The sequence below is a fragment of the Arachis ipaensis genome, chromosome B5 (genome assembly GCF_059453495.1).
Source record: "Arachis ipaensis isolate K30076 ecotype BB chromosome B5, ASM5945349v1, whole genome shotgun sequence".
Lineage (NCBI taxonomy): Eukaryota > Viridiplantae > Streptophyta > Magnoliopsida > Fabales > Fabaceae > Arachis > Arachis ipaensis.
The window spans coordinates 92,477,210-92,493,961 of NC_142440.1; the positions used below are offsets into that span (position 1 = coordinate 92,477,210).

Genomic DNA, 16,752 nt, shown 5'->3' on the forward strand with positions numbered 1-16,752 from the left:
GAACAAAGCTTGCAAAAAAAAAAAAAAATAGGCGAAAAAAAAAAGAAAGAAAAAGAAAAAGCAAGCAGAAAAAGCCAAAGCTCTTAAAACCAAGAGGCAAGAGCAAAAAGCCAATAACCCTTAAAACCAAAAGGCAAGGGCAAATAAAAAGGATCCCAAGGCTTTGAGCATCAGTGAATAGGAGGGCCTAAAGGAATAAAATCCTGGTCTAAGCGGCTAAACCAAGCTGTCCCTAACCATGTGCTTGTGGCGTGTAGGTGTCAAGTGAAAACTTGAGACTGAGCGGTTAAAGTCAAGGTCCAAAGCAAAAAAAAAAAGAGTGTGCTTAAGAACCCTGGACACCTCTAATTGGGGACTTTAGCAAAGCTGAGTCACAATCTGAAAAGGTTCACCCAATTATGTGTCTGTGGCATTTATGTATCCGGTGGTAATACTGGAAAACAAAATGCTTAGGGCCACGGCCAAGACTCATAAAGAAGCTGTGTTCAAGAATCATCATGCTGAACTAAGAGAGTCAATAACACTATTCGAAATCTGAAGTTCCTATAGATGCCAATCATTCTGAACCTCAATGGATAAAGTGAGATGCCAAAACTATTCAAGAGGCAAAAAGCTATAAGTCCCGCTCATATGATTGAAGCTCTGTTTCATTGATAGTTTGGAATTTATAGTATATTCTATTCTTTTTATCCTATTTTGATTTTCAGTTGCTTGGGGACAAGCAACAATTTAAGTTTGGTGTTGTGATGAGCGGATAATTTATACGCTTTTTGACATTGTTTTTAGTATGTTTTTAGTAGGATCTAGTTACTTTTAGGGATGTTTTTAATAGATTTTGTGTTAAATTCACATTTCTGGACTTTACTATGAGTTTGTGTGTTTTTCTGTGATTTCAGGTATTTTCTGGCTGAAATTGAGGGACTTGAGCAGAAATCAGATTCAGAGGTTGAAAAAGGACTACTGATGCTGTTGGATTCTGACCTCCATGCACTCAAAGTGGATTTTCTGGAGCTACAGAACTCGAAATGGCGCGCTTCCAATTGCGTTGGAAAGTAGACATCCAGGGCTTTCCAGAAATATATAATAGTCCATACTTTGGCCAAGAATTGATGACGTAAACTGGCGTTCAACGCCAGCTTTCTACCCAAATCTGGCGTCCAGCGCCAGAAAATGATCCAAAACCAGAGTTGAACGCCCAAACTGGCACAAAAACTGGCGTTCAACTCCACAATTGGCCTCTGCACGCGCAACACTTAAGCTCAGCCCAAACACACACCAAGTGGGCCCCAGAAGTGGATTTATACATCAAATACTTACTCATGTAAACCCTAGTAGCTAGTTTATTATAAATAGGACCTCTTACTATTGTATTAGGCATCTTTGGATTACCTTATGATCCTTTGATCACGTTTTAGGGGGCTGGCCATCTCGGCCATGCCTGGACCTTCACTTATGTATTTTTAATGGTAGAGTTTCTACACTCCATAGATTAAGGTGTGGAGCTCTGCTGTCCCTCAAAGATTAATGCAAAGTACTACTGTTTTCTATTCAATTCTTCTTATTTCGCTTCTAAGATATCCATTCGCACCCAAGAACGTGATGAAGGTGATGATTATGTGTGACGCTCATCATCCTTCTCCCTTATGAACGCGTGCCTGACAAACACTTCTGTTCTACATGAAATAAGCTAGAATGAGTATCTCTTAGATCTCCTAACCAGAATCTTCGTGGCGTAAGCTAGAATGATGGCGGCATTCAAGAGAATCCGAAAGGTCTAAACCTTGTCTGTGGTATTCTGAGTAGGATTCAATGATTGAATGACTGTGACGAGCTCCGAACTCGCGATTGCAGGGCGTTAGTGACGGACGCAAAAGGATAGTAAATCCTATTCCAGCATGATCGAGAACCGACAGATGAATAGCTGTGCCGTGACAGGGTGCATGAGCATATTATTCACTGAGAGGATAAGATGAAGCCATTGACAAGGGTGATGCCTCCAGACGATTAGCCGTGCCGTGACAGGGCATTGGATCATTTTCCCGTGAGATGACCGAAAGTAGCCATTGACAGTGGTGATGTATCACATAAAGCCAGCCATGGAAAGGAGTAAGACTGATTGGATGAAGATAGTAGGAAAGCAGAGGTTCAGAGGAACGAAAAGCATCTCCATTCGCTTATCTGAAATTCCTACCAATGATTTACATAAGTACCTCTATCCCTATTCTTTTATTTATTATTCGAAAACTCCATAATTATTTTATATCCGCCTGACTGAGATTTACAAGGTGACCATAGCTTGCTTCATACCAACAATCTCCGTGGGATTCGACCCTTACTCACGTAAGGTATTACTTGGACGACCCAGTGCACTTGCTGGTTAGTTGTATCGAAGTTGTGACAATCATGAATTAAGATCAGAGCACCAAGCTTTGAAGCCATTACCAGGATTTGTTCGAGCCTGGAGATCATAATTTCGTGCACCAATAGACTACAGGAAGCTCAATGAGGCTACACGAAAAGATCATTTCCCCCTTCCATTCATGGATCAGATGTTGGAAAGACTTGCAGGGCAGGCATATTATTGTTTTGTCGACAGTTATTCAGGATATAACTAAATAGTGGTTGATCCCAGAGATCAAGAGAAAACCTCATTCACTTGCCCATATAGAGTGTTTGCCTACAGGCGCATGCCATTTGGGTTATGTAATGCACATGCGACTTTCCAACGCTGCATGCTTTCTATCTTTTCAGATATGATAGAAAAATTCATTGAAGTTTTTATGGATGATTTCTCGGTATTCGGAGATTCCTTCCCTAGTTGCCTACATCACCTCGCCTTGGTATTGAAAAGATGCCAAGAGACCAATCTGGTCTTGAACTGGGAGAAATGTCACTTTATGGTGACAGGAGGAATAGTCCTTGGTCACAAAGTTTCTAACCAAAGTAGAACTTATTGAAAAACTGCCTCCACCCAATGATGTCAGGGCAATTAGGAGTTTTTTAGGGCATGTTCGTTTTTACAGAAGGTTTATTAAATATTTTTCAAAGATAGCCAAGCCCTTAAGCAATCTCCTTGTATCTGATACACCATTTATCTTTGATGAAACATGCATGTTAGCCTTTGAAAATTTAAAAATGAGGTTGTCCTCTGCTCCTATCATTTCCCCACCTGATTGGAATTTACCATTTGAATTAATGTATGACGCATCTGATTTTGCATTTGGGGCAGTGTTAGGACAGAGGAAAGATAACTTAGTCCATGTGATATACTATGCGAGCAAAGTCCTTAATGATACTCAAAGAAATTATACCACTACTGAAAAGGAGTTGTTAGCAATAGTTTTTGCATTTGACAAGTTTAGATCGTACCTCATTGGTGCTAAAGTGATTGTTTTTACAGATCACACAGCACTAAAATATTTGTTTGCCAAGCAAGAATCAAAGCCAAGACTAATAAGATGGATCTTATTATTGCAGGAATTCAATATTGAAATCAAAGACAAGAAAGGAGTGGAGAACAAGGTAGCAGATCACCTATCCAGGATTCCTCATGATAAAGGTGGAACACCTGATACAAGTGTGAACGAGTTCTTCCCTGATGAGCAGTTGATGATAGTTCACAAAGAACCATGGTTCGCAGACATTGCCAACTTCAAGGCAACTGGAGCATTGCCTCCAGAGATCAATAAACATCAAAAAAGGAAGCTCATGAATGATGCAAAGTATTTTGTCTAGGATGAGCCATATCTATTCAAGAAGTGTTCAGATGGAATCCTTAGAAGATGTGTTTCGGAAGAAAAAGGACGAGAGGTCCTATGGAATTGCCACGGCTCATGCTATGGAGGCCACTTTGGAGGGGATAGAACTGCAGCTAAGGTGTTACAAAGTGGATTCTTTTGGCCCACCCTATTTAAGGATGCCAAAGAACTAGTAAAGAGTTGCAATGAATGCCAAAGATCTGGAAACTTGCCCAAAAGAAATGAGATACCACAAAATTTCTTCTTGGAACTGGAATTGTTTGATGTGTGAGGAATCGATTTCATGGGACCATTCCCAACCTCATATGCAAACAAGTACATCTTGGTAGCAGTGGATTATGTTTCCAAGTGGGTAGAGGCTATTGCAACCCCAACGAATGATAACAGGGTAGTCATGAACTTCCTCAGGAAGAATATCTTTAGCCGGTTTGGAGTCCCACGAGCACTCATCAGTGATGGAGGGAGCCATTTTTGTAACAGACCACTAGAAGCTCTTCTCCTACGATATGGGGTAAAACACAAGGTAGCCACACCTTACCATCCCCAAACAAGTGGACAAACTGAGATATCCAACAGAGAGCTAAAGAGGATTCTGGAAAAGACTGTGGGTGCATCAAGAAAGGATTGGTCGTAGAAGCTGGATGATGCTCTTTGGGCATACAGAACAGCATTCAAAACACCACTTGGAATGTCCCCATATCAACTAGTGTATGGGAAAGCTTGTCATTTACCACTGGAGCTGGAACACAAAGCTCTCTGGGCTATCAAGATACTAAATTTTGACAGCATTGCTGCTGGTGCAAAGAGGATCTTGCAGCTGCAAGAGATGGAGGATTTCAGGTCACAAGCCTATGAAAATACCAAGATGTATAAAGAGAAGGCAAAGAGAAGACATGACCTGCATCTTGCACCCAGGAGTTTCGAAAAGGGGCAGCGAGTATTCCTTTACAATTCTAAATTGAGACTATTCCCAGGAAAACTCAAATCATGGTGGTCCGGACCTTTTCTTGTCACAAAAGTTTCGCCATATGGACACATCGAAATCATGGATGAAGGTTCAGAGAGGACTTTTACAGTGAACGGACAAAGACTCAAGCATTATCTGGGCAACATGGGGGAAAACCCCAGAGTAAATTACCATCTCAAGTAAAGAAGGAACCGTCGAGCTAGCGACGATAAAAGAGCGCTCTGTTGGGAGGCAACCCAACCTCAGGTAGTTTCCTTTTCATCTTTATTTCAATAAGGATCACAAGTTGTTTTTCCTGTATTGCGAGGAGCTAAGTTTGGTGTTCCACACCAAAACAATTCAAGAGTGAAAGTGTGATTCTAAGTTTGGTTTTCCACCAAAGGAATTTAGTTAAAACCACACTCCATTCCCAAAGCACATTGCTAGATCCAATCAATCAATGGAAACCACTTAGATTTAGTTAGATTTTAGTTGATAATTATTTTGTTAAACATCAAGATATGAGGTTCTCTGCATATATGCAAGGTTCTCTACTGGGCAAGGAACTAAGTTTGGTGTTGACACACCAAATTAAGTTCAGAAGTCACAAGCATACATGCAAGCTAACTATTTCTCAAGTGCTTTGGGAACAAGCAACTTCCAATAACTTTGAAGGAATCTTATGAGGAAATGGTGCACCTTCACCCAAGGAAGTGAGGTAGCAAAGACCAGGATGATGACAAAAAGAGGGCAACTAGAAACCATCACCTGAAGGTTGTATTGTCACTTAACTCCATGTACTAGAATGTTGAAAATTGGAAGTCCGAATGCAATCTTGATTAATAGTTACATGATAGTTTGAAATTTTTTATTTTGTCTTTTAAGTTTTTGGTTGAATAAGGTCTATGTTTGCTAGTCTTCATGTCACTGCATCCTTACTTTGCTTACTTGTATGCTTGTCCTTTTGAACCAAATGAAAAAGAGAATGAGTGTTTTAAAAGACCAGAGAGGAGTTCATACTACGGAGTAAGTTCATGAGTTTATGGTGTGGTCATAAGTTAGCTAAGTTGGTTCAACCACAAGGTGGGAAGACAACTATCTGTCATGAATACTATGCTTGAGACACACCCCATGAGACTAGCTAAATAAGAAGATCCTAATAAGAAAAAGGGAAAGAACAATAAAGGTTGAAAAGTAAAAGAAAAAGAGTAAGCAATAAGGCTAGGCACCAATGGTTTTAATCTTGAGGCATGTGTCTGTGGTGCTCCTGTGTGAGGGATCTACTTGGATGAATAAGCTCTTAGGGGTGCCTTATCACTTGGTAACTTGGGTTAACTAACTCGGGATTATCAGCTGAAAGTCCACTATCAAGAGTAACCCTCACTACAGAGCATTTAGTAACCCAAAGAGGTGCTGGACACCAAGGTCTAAAGAAAAAAAAAATAAACTATATGCCTATGGTGTGTATGTATGGGGGAAAGACTTGAGCAAGTAAGTCCTTAGGGGTGCTTCAACACTTAGCACCTTGAACCAACTGGTTCGGGAGTGTTGGCTGAAAGCTTATTTTAAAGAGTTGCCCCCTTACAGAGCACTTAGCCTAAGAACAAAAAAATAAGCCCTGAAATGACAACAAAAGGATCAATGAATAAAAGTCTCATGGGATGCAATCACAGTGAGTATTCTAGGACATGATAAAGGTCTGAAAGCCAGGAATGAACCTAAGTTGCTATGCATGAAACCACCATAAAACCAGGGACATGACTTCCACAAGAATGACTCATTTCTCTTGGCATTCCATTCATCATTTTCTTGTTCCAGTACTTGCTTAGGGACAAGCAAGCTTTAAGTTTGGTGTTGTGATGCCAGGGCATTTTGGCCAGTTTCACTGACCTTTTCTTTACTATTTTTAGGGTAGTTTCATGCATTTCCTTAGGAAATAAGCTAGTTTTGGGTAGATATTCACTTACATCTTGATTCAAGCATACATTATGCACTTTACATGATTTCATGAGGATTTTGCATGGATTTAATGACAAATTGGATGTTGCAATTCCCATGACTTGGATTAGAACTTTGATGCATTCTATTGCTTGATTTTAGGACAAAGGAAGAAGAACCACATTAGTGGCTACGGTAGTTACACTAACGTTAACACTAACGTGGAATGGGAGTAACTTGCAAAGTTAATGAGAAAAGTAATTGTCAATAACGCTCTCGAAGCCATCATTGCCCACGTTAAGAGTCACGTTAACTAAGTTAACGTGAACTCTAACGTGGAAGAAAGGAAATGGAGCCAACGTTAGTGACACTCAACATTATCACTAACGTTGGACCAAGCTCATAAGTGGCCACGTTAGTTGCCACGTTAACTTAGTTAACGTGGCCTCTAACGTTAAGAAGTAAAGGGGAAGCCAATGTTAGTGACATTCAACTTTATCACTAACGTTGGCCAAGTCACAATAAGCCATGTTAACTCCCACGTTAACCTAGTTAACGTGGAAGCTAACGTGAATAAATAAGGTGGTCGATAACGTTAGTGACACCAAACATTGTCACTAACGTTGGAATGAGCCCACACAAGCCACTATGAGCCACGTTAACTCCCACGTTAACTTAGTTAACGTGGAAGCTAACGTGGATAAGGGAATGATGAGCCAACGTTAGTGACACTCAACTTTGTCACTAACGTTGGAGATGGCTAGCATGGCCACGTTAGAAGCCACGTTAACCTAGTTAACGTGGACTCTAACGTGAGAAATAGGGGCACATTGGAACGCTAGTGACAATGGTAAGTGTCACTAACGTTCTCGAAGGTTGGCAAGCCTACGTTAAAAGAGCCACGTTAACTAAGTTAACGTGGACTCTAACGTAAGGAAGGGGGAGACTTCTCAACGTTACTGGGTAAGGTAAGTCCCAGTAACGTGTGCGAAGGGCATAGAGGCAACGTTAGTGGAAACGTTTGTGCCACTAACGTTGAAGTTAATGTGGCTCTTACTTTGGTGAGGAACGTTAGTGGAAAAGGTGATTGTCACTAATGTTCTCGAACCCATATTTTCACTGAACGTTAACACAACTAACGTCCTGAGCTAAAGTCTCTGCCCACTTCACACTTTCTCTCTGCAAGTAAAGCCAAGCCCAATGAAGAAGAGAAGTGCTTCAAACTCAAGATCCAAAGGCCCATACCCAAGACTTGAAGAGCCAACTAGAAGAACAGAAGAGTAGTATATATAGGAGTAGCTTTGAAATAAATTGGGGGAGCTGGAAAATTATAGGGAGCCTCTTGGCATAGAACTACTCTCTGTATTTTACTTTCTCTGCACTTCTAGTTTCATAATGTATTCTCCATCTTTGTTTTCATTTTCCAGAGCTATGAATAACTAAACCCCTTTCATTGGGTTAGGGAGCTCTGTTGTAATTTGATGGATCAATACTAGTTTTCATTATTCTTCTTCTATCTTTTCTCTTGATTTTACTTGAAAGCTTTCGATCTTCATCCAATTGGGTTGTTATCTTGGAAAAGAAGCTATTCAAACTTGGATCTCTTCTGAACCTTGAAAGAGGAATGAAGAGATCATGCTAGAAATGCTTTCTCATGCTGGACCAAATTGGGTTTGGATGGATATGTGACTATAATCTTCTCAACACTTGATTTGGGAAATGCATGTGGTATAATCAGTGACCATACTTCATCTCTTCTCATGAGCAATTGACCAAGGAATTGGCTATTGATCAAGATTTGAGAGATTGAATTACAAGAAATTGGAATTCGATCACTTAAGAATGCAAAGGAGATCAATGAGTGCATTGATTGAGGAAGAGATGAAAATGAAATTGATCCGGAGAATGCAACATCTCCTGAGCCCAATGAACTTCCCATTTCTGATCTTACCCATTCTCTTTATTTTCTGTCATTTACTTTTATGAGCAATTACCTCATTCCCATTTAAGATTCTGCAATTTACTTTCCGTCATCTACATTCAGCTCTTTATTTCCAGCATTTACTTTTCTGTTATTTACTTTCCCGCCATTTAATTTTCTGCAATTCTCAACTCAAATTCTGATTCGCTCAACTAGAACATTCCTCTAGTTAAAGTTGCTTGATCAATCAATCCCTGTGGGATTCGACCTCACTCTATTGTGAGTTTTTACTTGACGACGAATTCGGTGCAGTTGCCGAAGGAAATTTGTCAAGAGACAAGTTTTCCGTGCATCAAGTTTATGGCGCCGTTGCCGGGGATTGATTGTGCATCAACAATGATTAAATTGGAAGATAACTAGATTGAGCATTTTATTTTTGTGTGACTTAATTTTCTGTTTGAGTAATTTACTTTCAGTTTTAGTTAATTTCTTCCCTTCCCCTTTCTTTTTCTTTTTCGTTTTTAGTTATTTACAATTCATTTCACTAACGCACTAACTGTTTGATATATTGCATCACTTACACTACTTGTAATTCTGACAAAAATACTTTTTGCATCTATTTTCCTTGCTTGTACTTGTTGGTTGTATGACAGGGAGAAGAAGCGGAGCATCAACTTCCTTTGATTCTGAACCTGGGAGGACCTTCTTGAGATTAAGAAGGGAAGCAAGAGGAAAAAGAGTAGTTGGTGCTGAGGAAGAGGAGGAATACTTTGAACCAAACATGGAAGAAAACATGGAAAACCATCATGAAGAAGAGACTCACAACCATGGCGGAGGAGGTCGAGCAAATCATGCTGGGGAGGACAGAAGAGTTTTAGGCTCTTACATCAATCCAAACATAGGAAACTGTGGAAGTAGCATTCAAAAGCCAACCATCCACGCCAACAATTTTGAACTGAAGCCACAGCTCATCACCCTTGTTCAGAACAACTGTTCGTTCGGAGGGAGTGTCCAAGAGGACCCCAATCAACATCTAACCTCCTTCCTGAGAATATGTGACACAGTGAAGTCTAATGGTGTTCATCCTGACGCCTATAGACTGCTCTTATTTCCATTCTCACTCAAGGATAAGGCAGCCAAGTGGCTGGAGTCTTTCCCAAAAGAGAGCTTGACAACCTGGGAGGATATGGTGAACAAATTCTTAGCAAGATTTTACCCTCCTCAATGAATCAATAGGCTGAGAGCTGAGGTCCAAACTTTCAGGCAACAAGATGGTGAGACTCTGTATGAAGCATGGGAGAGGTTCAAAGACCTAACAAGAAGGAGCCCACCAGATATGTTCAATGAATGGGTGCAGCTACACATTTTCTATGAAGGGCTTTCTTATGAGTCAAAGAAGGCAATAGACCATTCATCCGGAGGATCCTTGAACAAGAAGAAGACCATTGAGGAGGCCATAGATGTCATTGAAACTGTAGCAGAGAATGACTACTTCTATGCTTCCAAAAGAGGGAACACGAGAGGAGTGATGGAACTAAATAATGTAGATGCTCTGCTGGCTCAAAACAAGCTCATTACCCAGCAGCTGGCTGACCTCACCAAGAAGATGGAGAGGAACCAAGTAGCAGCAATCACCACTTCATCAACAACCTAAGAAGGACTGAATGAAGAAGCAGAGGGAAGTCAGGAGCAAGTCAACTACATTGGGAATTCACCTAGGCAAAACCAAGATCCATACTCCAAGACCTACAACCACTGGATGGAGGAACCACCCAAACTTTGGGTGAAAAAATCAACAAGACCAAAGCCTTGATCAAAGACGCCCAAATCCCAACAATGCAGCTCACCAACATTTCACATCTAAACCATATCAACACTCCCATAACAACATCTCTCCACATCCACATCAAAACGAAAATAACATACCTCATTCTTCCACCTCTGATCCCAATCTACAATCATTGGATGATAGACTCTCAAAGATTGAGAATCTACTTAAAGGGATAGGCAAGGAGATTCAAGATAGTAAAGCATTCCGAGAAGAAGTGATGTCCAATATGCAGAATCAGGATGCTGCCATCAAGAAACTGGAGACACAAATTGGCTACTTATTCAAGCGAATTCCAAGCCACAACCTTCGCAGTAATACTAACTGAACCCAAAGGGAGGAGTGTCAGGCTATCACCCTTCGGAGTGGGAAGGAACTGAAGGAAACTCCCCAGAAACCACAAGAGGAGTACTCAAATAAAGAGGAAGAAGAGCAGGACGAAGCTCGAGTTCCCACTTTGAGTTCACAAAAAGGGGAAGGAGTACTGAAGCCAGACGTACCAAGAGTCCCATATCCTCAGCAATTAAAGAAGAAGGGGGATGACAACCAGTTTTCGAGATTTTTGGAGATCTTCAAGAAACTACACATCAACATACCCTTTGCTGAAGCAATAGAACAAATGCCACTCTACGCCAAGTTTTTAAAGGAGCTAATGACTAAGAAAAGAAGCTGGAAGAACAACGAGACTGTGATATTAACCAAAGAATGTAGTGCTATCATTCAGCACAAACTACCCCAGAAATTGAAGGATCCCGGGAGTTTTCAGATCCCTTGTATTATAGGGGAAATTACAGTGGAGAAAGCTCTTTGTGACTTAGGAGCCAGCATCAATTTGATGTCAGTAGCTATGATGAGGAAGATGAAGATAGAGGAGGCTAAACCAACAAAAATGGCCTTACAGTTGGCAGACAGATCATTCAAGTTCCCTCATGGCGTAGTAGAGGATTTGCTGGTGAAATTGGGAGACTTCATATTCCCGGCAGACTTCGTAGTGCTGGATACGCAGGAAGAAGCCAAGACCTCCATTATCCTGGGAAAGCCGTTCTTGGCCACTGCTGGAGCTGTCATTGATGTCCAAAAAGGTGATCTCACCCTGAGAGTACACAATGAAAAGATGACGATCAATGTGTTCAAGGCCATGAGTTACCCACCAGAGCAATTGGGAGAGTGTATGAGGTTGGACTCACTTGAAGATGCAGTGCAGGAAAGTTTTGAAGAAGAAGAACCTGAAGGTATAATAGAGGAGGAGTCTACGTTTAGTGAAGAGGTTGCAACAGCAGAGATTCAAATACAATGTGCACCAAAGGAAGAGAACGAAAAGTCAGAAGCACCCAAACTTGAACTCAAAGCACTGCCACCCTCTCTCAAATATGCATACTTAGGAGAAGATGAAAATTACCGAGTAATCATAAGCTCATGCCTCAGCCAAGATCAAGAGGATGAACTGCTCAAAGTACTGCGAAACCACAAAGATGCCATTGGTTGGACTCTTGTTGACTTGAAAGGGATAAGTTCGGCCATATGCATGCACAAGATACTGCTGGAAGATGATGCCAAACCATCCATTTAATCCCAAAGGAGGTTAAACCCAATCATGAAAAAAGTGGTATAGAAAGAAGTTATGAAGTTATGGCAGGGAGGGGTAATCTACCCGATCTCAGACAGCCCCTGGGTTAGCCCCGTGCATGTTGTCCCAAAAAAGGGAGGAATTACCGTGGTTCCCAATGAGAAGAACGAACTAATTCCTACAAGGACAGTCACAGGATGGCGGATGTGCATAGACTACAGGAAGCTCAATGAGGCTACACGAAAAGATCATTTCCCCCTTCCATTCATGGATCAAATGTTGGAAAGACTTGCAGGGCACGCATATTATTGTTTTCTCGACGGTTATTCAGGATATAACCAAATAGTGGTTGATCCCAGAGATCAAGAGAAAACCTCATTCACTTGCCCATATAGAGTGTTTTCCTACAGGCGCATACCATTTGGGTTATGTAATGCACCTGCGACTTTCCAACGCTGCATGCTTTCTATCTTTTCAGATATGATAGAAAAATTCATTGAAGTTTTTATGGATAATTTCTCGGTATTCGGAGATTCCTTCCCTAGTTGCCTACATCACCTCGCCTTGGTATTGAAAAGATGCCAAGAGACCAATCTGGTCTTGAACTAGGAGAAATGTCACTTTATGGTAACAGGAGGAATAGTCCTTGGTCACAAAGTTTCTAACCAAGGCATTGAGGTTGACATAGCCAAAGTAGAACTTATTGAAAAACTGCCTCCACCCAGTGATGTCAGTGCAATTAGGAGTTTTTTAGGGCATGCTGGTTTTTACAGAAGGTTTATTAAAGATTTTTCAAAGATAGCCAAGCCCTTAAGCAATCTCCTTGTATCTGATACACCATTTATCTTTGATGAAACATGCATGTTAGCCTTTGAAAATTTAAAAATGAGGTTGTCCTCTGCTCCTATCATTTCCCCACCTGATTGGAATTTACCATTTGAATTAATGTGTGACGCATCTGATTTTGCAGTTGGGGCAGTGTTAGGACAGAGGAAAGATAACTTAGTCCATGTGATATACTATGCGAGCAAAGTCCTTAATGATACTCAAAGAAATTATACCACTACTGAAAAGGAGTTGCTAGCAATAGTTTTTGCATTTGACAAGTTTAAATCGTACCTCATTGGTACTAAAGTGATTGTTTTTATAGATCACACAACACTTAAATATTTGTTTGCCAAGCAAGAATCAAAGCCAAGACTAATAAGATGGATCTTATTATTGCAGGAATTCAATATTGAAATCAGAGACAAGAAAGGAGTGAAGAACAAGGTAGCAGATCACCTATCCAGGATTCCTTATGATAAAGGTGGAACACCTAATACAAGTGTGAACGAGTTCTTTCCTGATGAGCAGTTGATGATAGTTCAGAAAGCACCATGGTTCGTAGACATTGCCAACTTCAAGGCAACTGGAGCATTGCCTCTAGAGATCAATAAACATCAAAAAAGGAAGCTCATGAATGATGCAAAGTACTTTGTCTGGGATGAGCCATATCTATTCAAGAAGTGTTCAGATGGAATCCTTAGAAGATGTGTTTCGGAAGAAGAAGGACGAGAGGTCCTATGGAATTGCCACGGCTCATGCTATGGAGGCTACTTTGGAGGGGATAGAACTGCAGCTAAGGTGTTACAAAGCGGATTCTTTTGGCCCACCCTTTTCAAGGATGCCAAAGAATTAGTAAAGAGCTGCAATGAATGCCAAAGATCTGGAAACTTGCCCAAAAGAAATGAGATGCCACAAAATTTCATCTTGGAACTGGAATTGTTTGATGTGTGGGGAATCGATTTCATGGGACCATTCCCAACCTCATATGCAAACAAGTACATCTTGGTAGCAGTGGATTATGTTTCCAAGTGGGTAGAGGCTATTGCAACCCCAACGAATGATAACAGGGTAGTCATGAACTTCCTCAGGAAGAATATCTTTAGCCGGTTTGGAGTCCCACGAGCACTCATCAGTGATGGAGGGAGCCATTTTTGTAACAGACCACTAGAAGCTCTTCTCCTACGATATGGGGTAAAACACAAGGTAGCCACACCTTACCATCCCCAAATAAGTGGACAAACTGAGATATCCAACAGAGAGCTAAAGAGGATTCTGGAAAAGACTGTGGGTGCATCAAGAAAGGATTGGTCGTAGAAGCTGGATGATGCTCTTTGGGCATACAGAGCAGCATTCAAAACACCACTTGGAATGTCTCCATATCAACTAGTGTATGGGAAAGCTTGTCATTTACCACTGGAGCTGGAACACAAAGCTCTCTGGCTATCAAGATACTAAATTTTGACAGCATTGCTGCTGGTGCAAAGAGGATCTTGCAGCTGCAAGAAATGGAGGATTTCAGGTCACAAGCCTATGAAAATACCAAGATGTATAAAGAGAAGGCAAAGAGAAGACATGACCTGCATCTTGCACCCAGGAGTTTCGAAAAGGGGCAGCGAGTACTCCTTTACAATTCCAAATTGAGACTATTCCCAGGAAAACTCAAATCATGGTGGTCCGGACCTTTTCTTGTCATAAAAGTTTCGCCATATGGACACATCAAAATCATGGATGAAGGTTCAGAGAGGACTTTTACAGTGAACGGACAAAGACTCAAGCATTATCTGGGCAACATGGGGGAAAACCCCATAGTAAATTACCATCTCAAGTAAAGGAGGAACCGTCGAGCTAGCGACGATAAAAGAGCGATCTGTTGGGAGGCAACCCAACCTCAGGTAGTTTCCTTTTCATCTTTATTTCAATAAGGATCATAAGTTGTTTCCCCTGTATTGCGAGGAGCTAAGTTTGGTGTTCCACACCAAAACAATTCAAGAGTGAAAGTGTGATTCTAAGTTTGGTTTTCCACCAAAGGAATTTAGTTAAAATCACACTCCATTCCCAAAGCACATTGCTAGCTCCAATCAATCAATGGAAACCACTTAGATTTAGTTAGATTTTAGTTGATAATTATTTTGTTAAACATCAAGATATGAGGTTCTCTGCATATATGCAAGGTTCTCTACTGGGCAAGGAACTAAGTTTGGTGTTGACACACCAAATTAAGTTCAGAAGTCACAAGCATACATGCAAGCTAACTATTTCTCAAGTGCTTTGGGAACAAGCAACTTCCAATAACTTTGAAGGAATCTTATGAGGAAATGGTGCACCTTCACCCAAGGAAGTGAGGTAGCAAAGACCAGGATGATGACAAAAAGAGGGCAACTAGAAACCATCAACTGAAGGTTGTATTGTCACTTAACTCCATGTACTTAGAATGTTGAAAATTGGAAGTCCGAATGCAATCTTGATTAATAGTTACATGATAGTTTGAAATTTTTTATTTTGTCTTTTAAGTTTTTGGTTGAATGAGGTCTATGTTTGTTAGTCTTCATGTCACTGCATCCTTACTTTGCTTACTTGTATGCTTGTCCTTTTGAACCAAATGAAAAAGAGAATGAGTGTTTTAAAAGACCAGAGAGGAGTTCATACTATGGTGTAAGTTCATGAGTTTATGGTGTGGTCATAAGTTAGCTAAGTTGGTTCAACCACAAGGTGGGAGGACAACTATCTGTCATGAATACTATGCTTGAGACACACCCCATGAGACTAGCTAAATAAGAAGATCCTAATAAGAAAAACGGAAAGAACAATAAAGGTTGAAAAGTAAAAGAAAAAGAGTAAGCAATAAGGCTAGGCACCAATGGTTTTAATCTTGATGCATGTGTCTGTGGTGCTCCTGTGTAAGGGATCTACTTGGATGAATAAGCTCTTAGGGGTGCCTTATCACTTGGTAACTTGGGTTAACTAACTCAGGATTATCAGCTGAAAGTCCGCTATCAAGAGTAACCCTCACTACAGAGCATTTAGTAACCCAAAGAGGTGCTGGACACCAAGGTCTCAAGAAAAGAAAATAAATAAACTATATGCCTATGGTGTGTATGTATGGGGGAGAGACTTGAGCAAGTAAGTCCTTAGGAGTGCTTCAACACTTAGCACCTTGAACCAACTGGTTCGGGAGTGTTGGCTGAAAGCTTATTTTAAAGAGTTGCCCCCTTACAGAGCACTTAGCCTAAGAACAAAAAAATAAGCCCTGAAATGACAACAAAAGGATCAATGAATAAAAGTCTCATGGGATGCAATCACAGTGAGTATTCTAAGACATGATAAAGGTCTGAAAGCCAGGAATGAACCTAAGTTGCTATGCATGAAACCACCATAAAACCAGGGACATGACTTCCACAAGAATGACTCATTTCTCTTGGCATTCCATTCATCATTTTCTTGTTCCAGTACTTGCTTAGGGACAAGCAAGCTTTAAGTTTGGTGTTGTGATGCCAGGGCATTTTGGCCAGTTTCACTGACCTTTTCTTTACTATTTTTAGGGTAGTTTCATGCATTTCCTTAGGAAATAAGCTAGTTTTGGGTAGATATTCACTTACATCTTGATTCAAGCATACATTATGCACTTTACATGATTTCATGAGGATTTTGCATGGATTTAATGACAAATTGGATGTTGCAATTCCCATGACTTGGATTAGAACTTTGATGCATTCTATTGCTTGATTTTAGGACAAAGGAAGAAGAACCACATTAGTGGCTACGTTAGTTACACTAACGTTAACACTAACGTGGAATGGGAGTAACTTGCAAAGTTAATGAGAAAAGTAATTGTCAATAACGCTCTCGAAGCCATCATTGCCCACGTTAAGAGTCACGTTAACTAAGTTAACGTGAACTCTAACGTGGAAGAAAGGAAATGGAGCCAACGTTAGTGACACTCAACATTATCACTAACGTTGGACCAAG

The 16,752-nt window shown here is 40.6% G+C and overlaps 1 non-coding gene across 1 annotated transcript; it reads right to left on the bottom strand.

Annotated features, from left to right (window-relative positions):
- Positions 1–9,797: 9,797 nt before the first annotated feature.
- On the bottom strand, positions 9,798–9,904 carry LOC148564975 (small nucleolar RNA R71). Its single transcript, XR_015884913.1, has one exon. It is a non-coding gene; the product is annotated as a small nucleolar RNA R71 (small nucleolar RNA).
- Between the last annotated feature and the right edge of the window lie 6,848 nt (positions 9,905–16,752).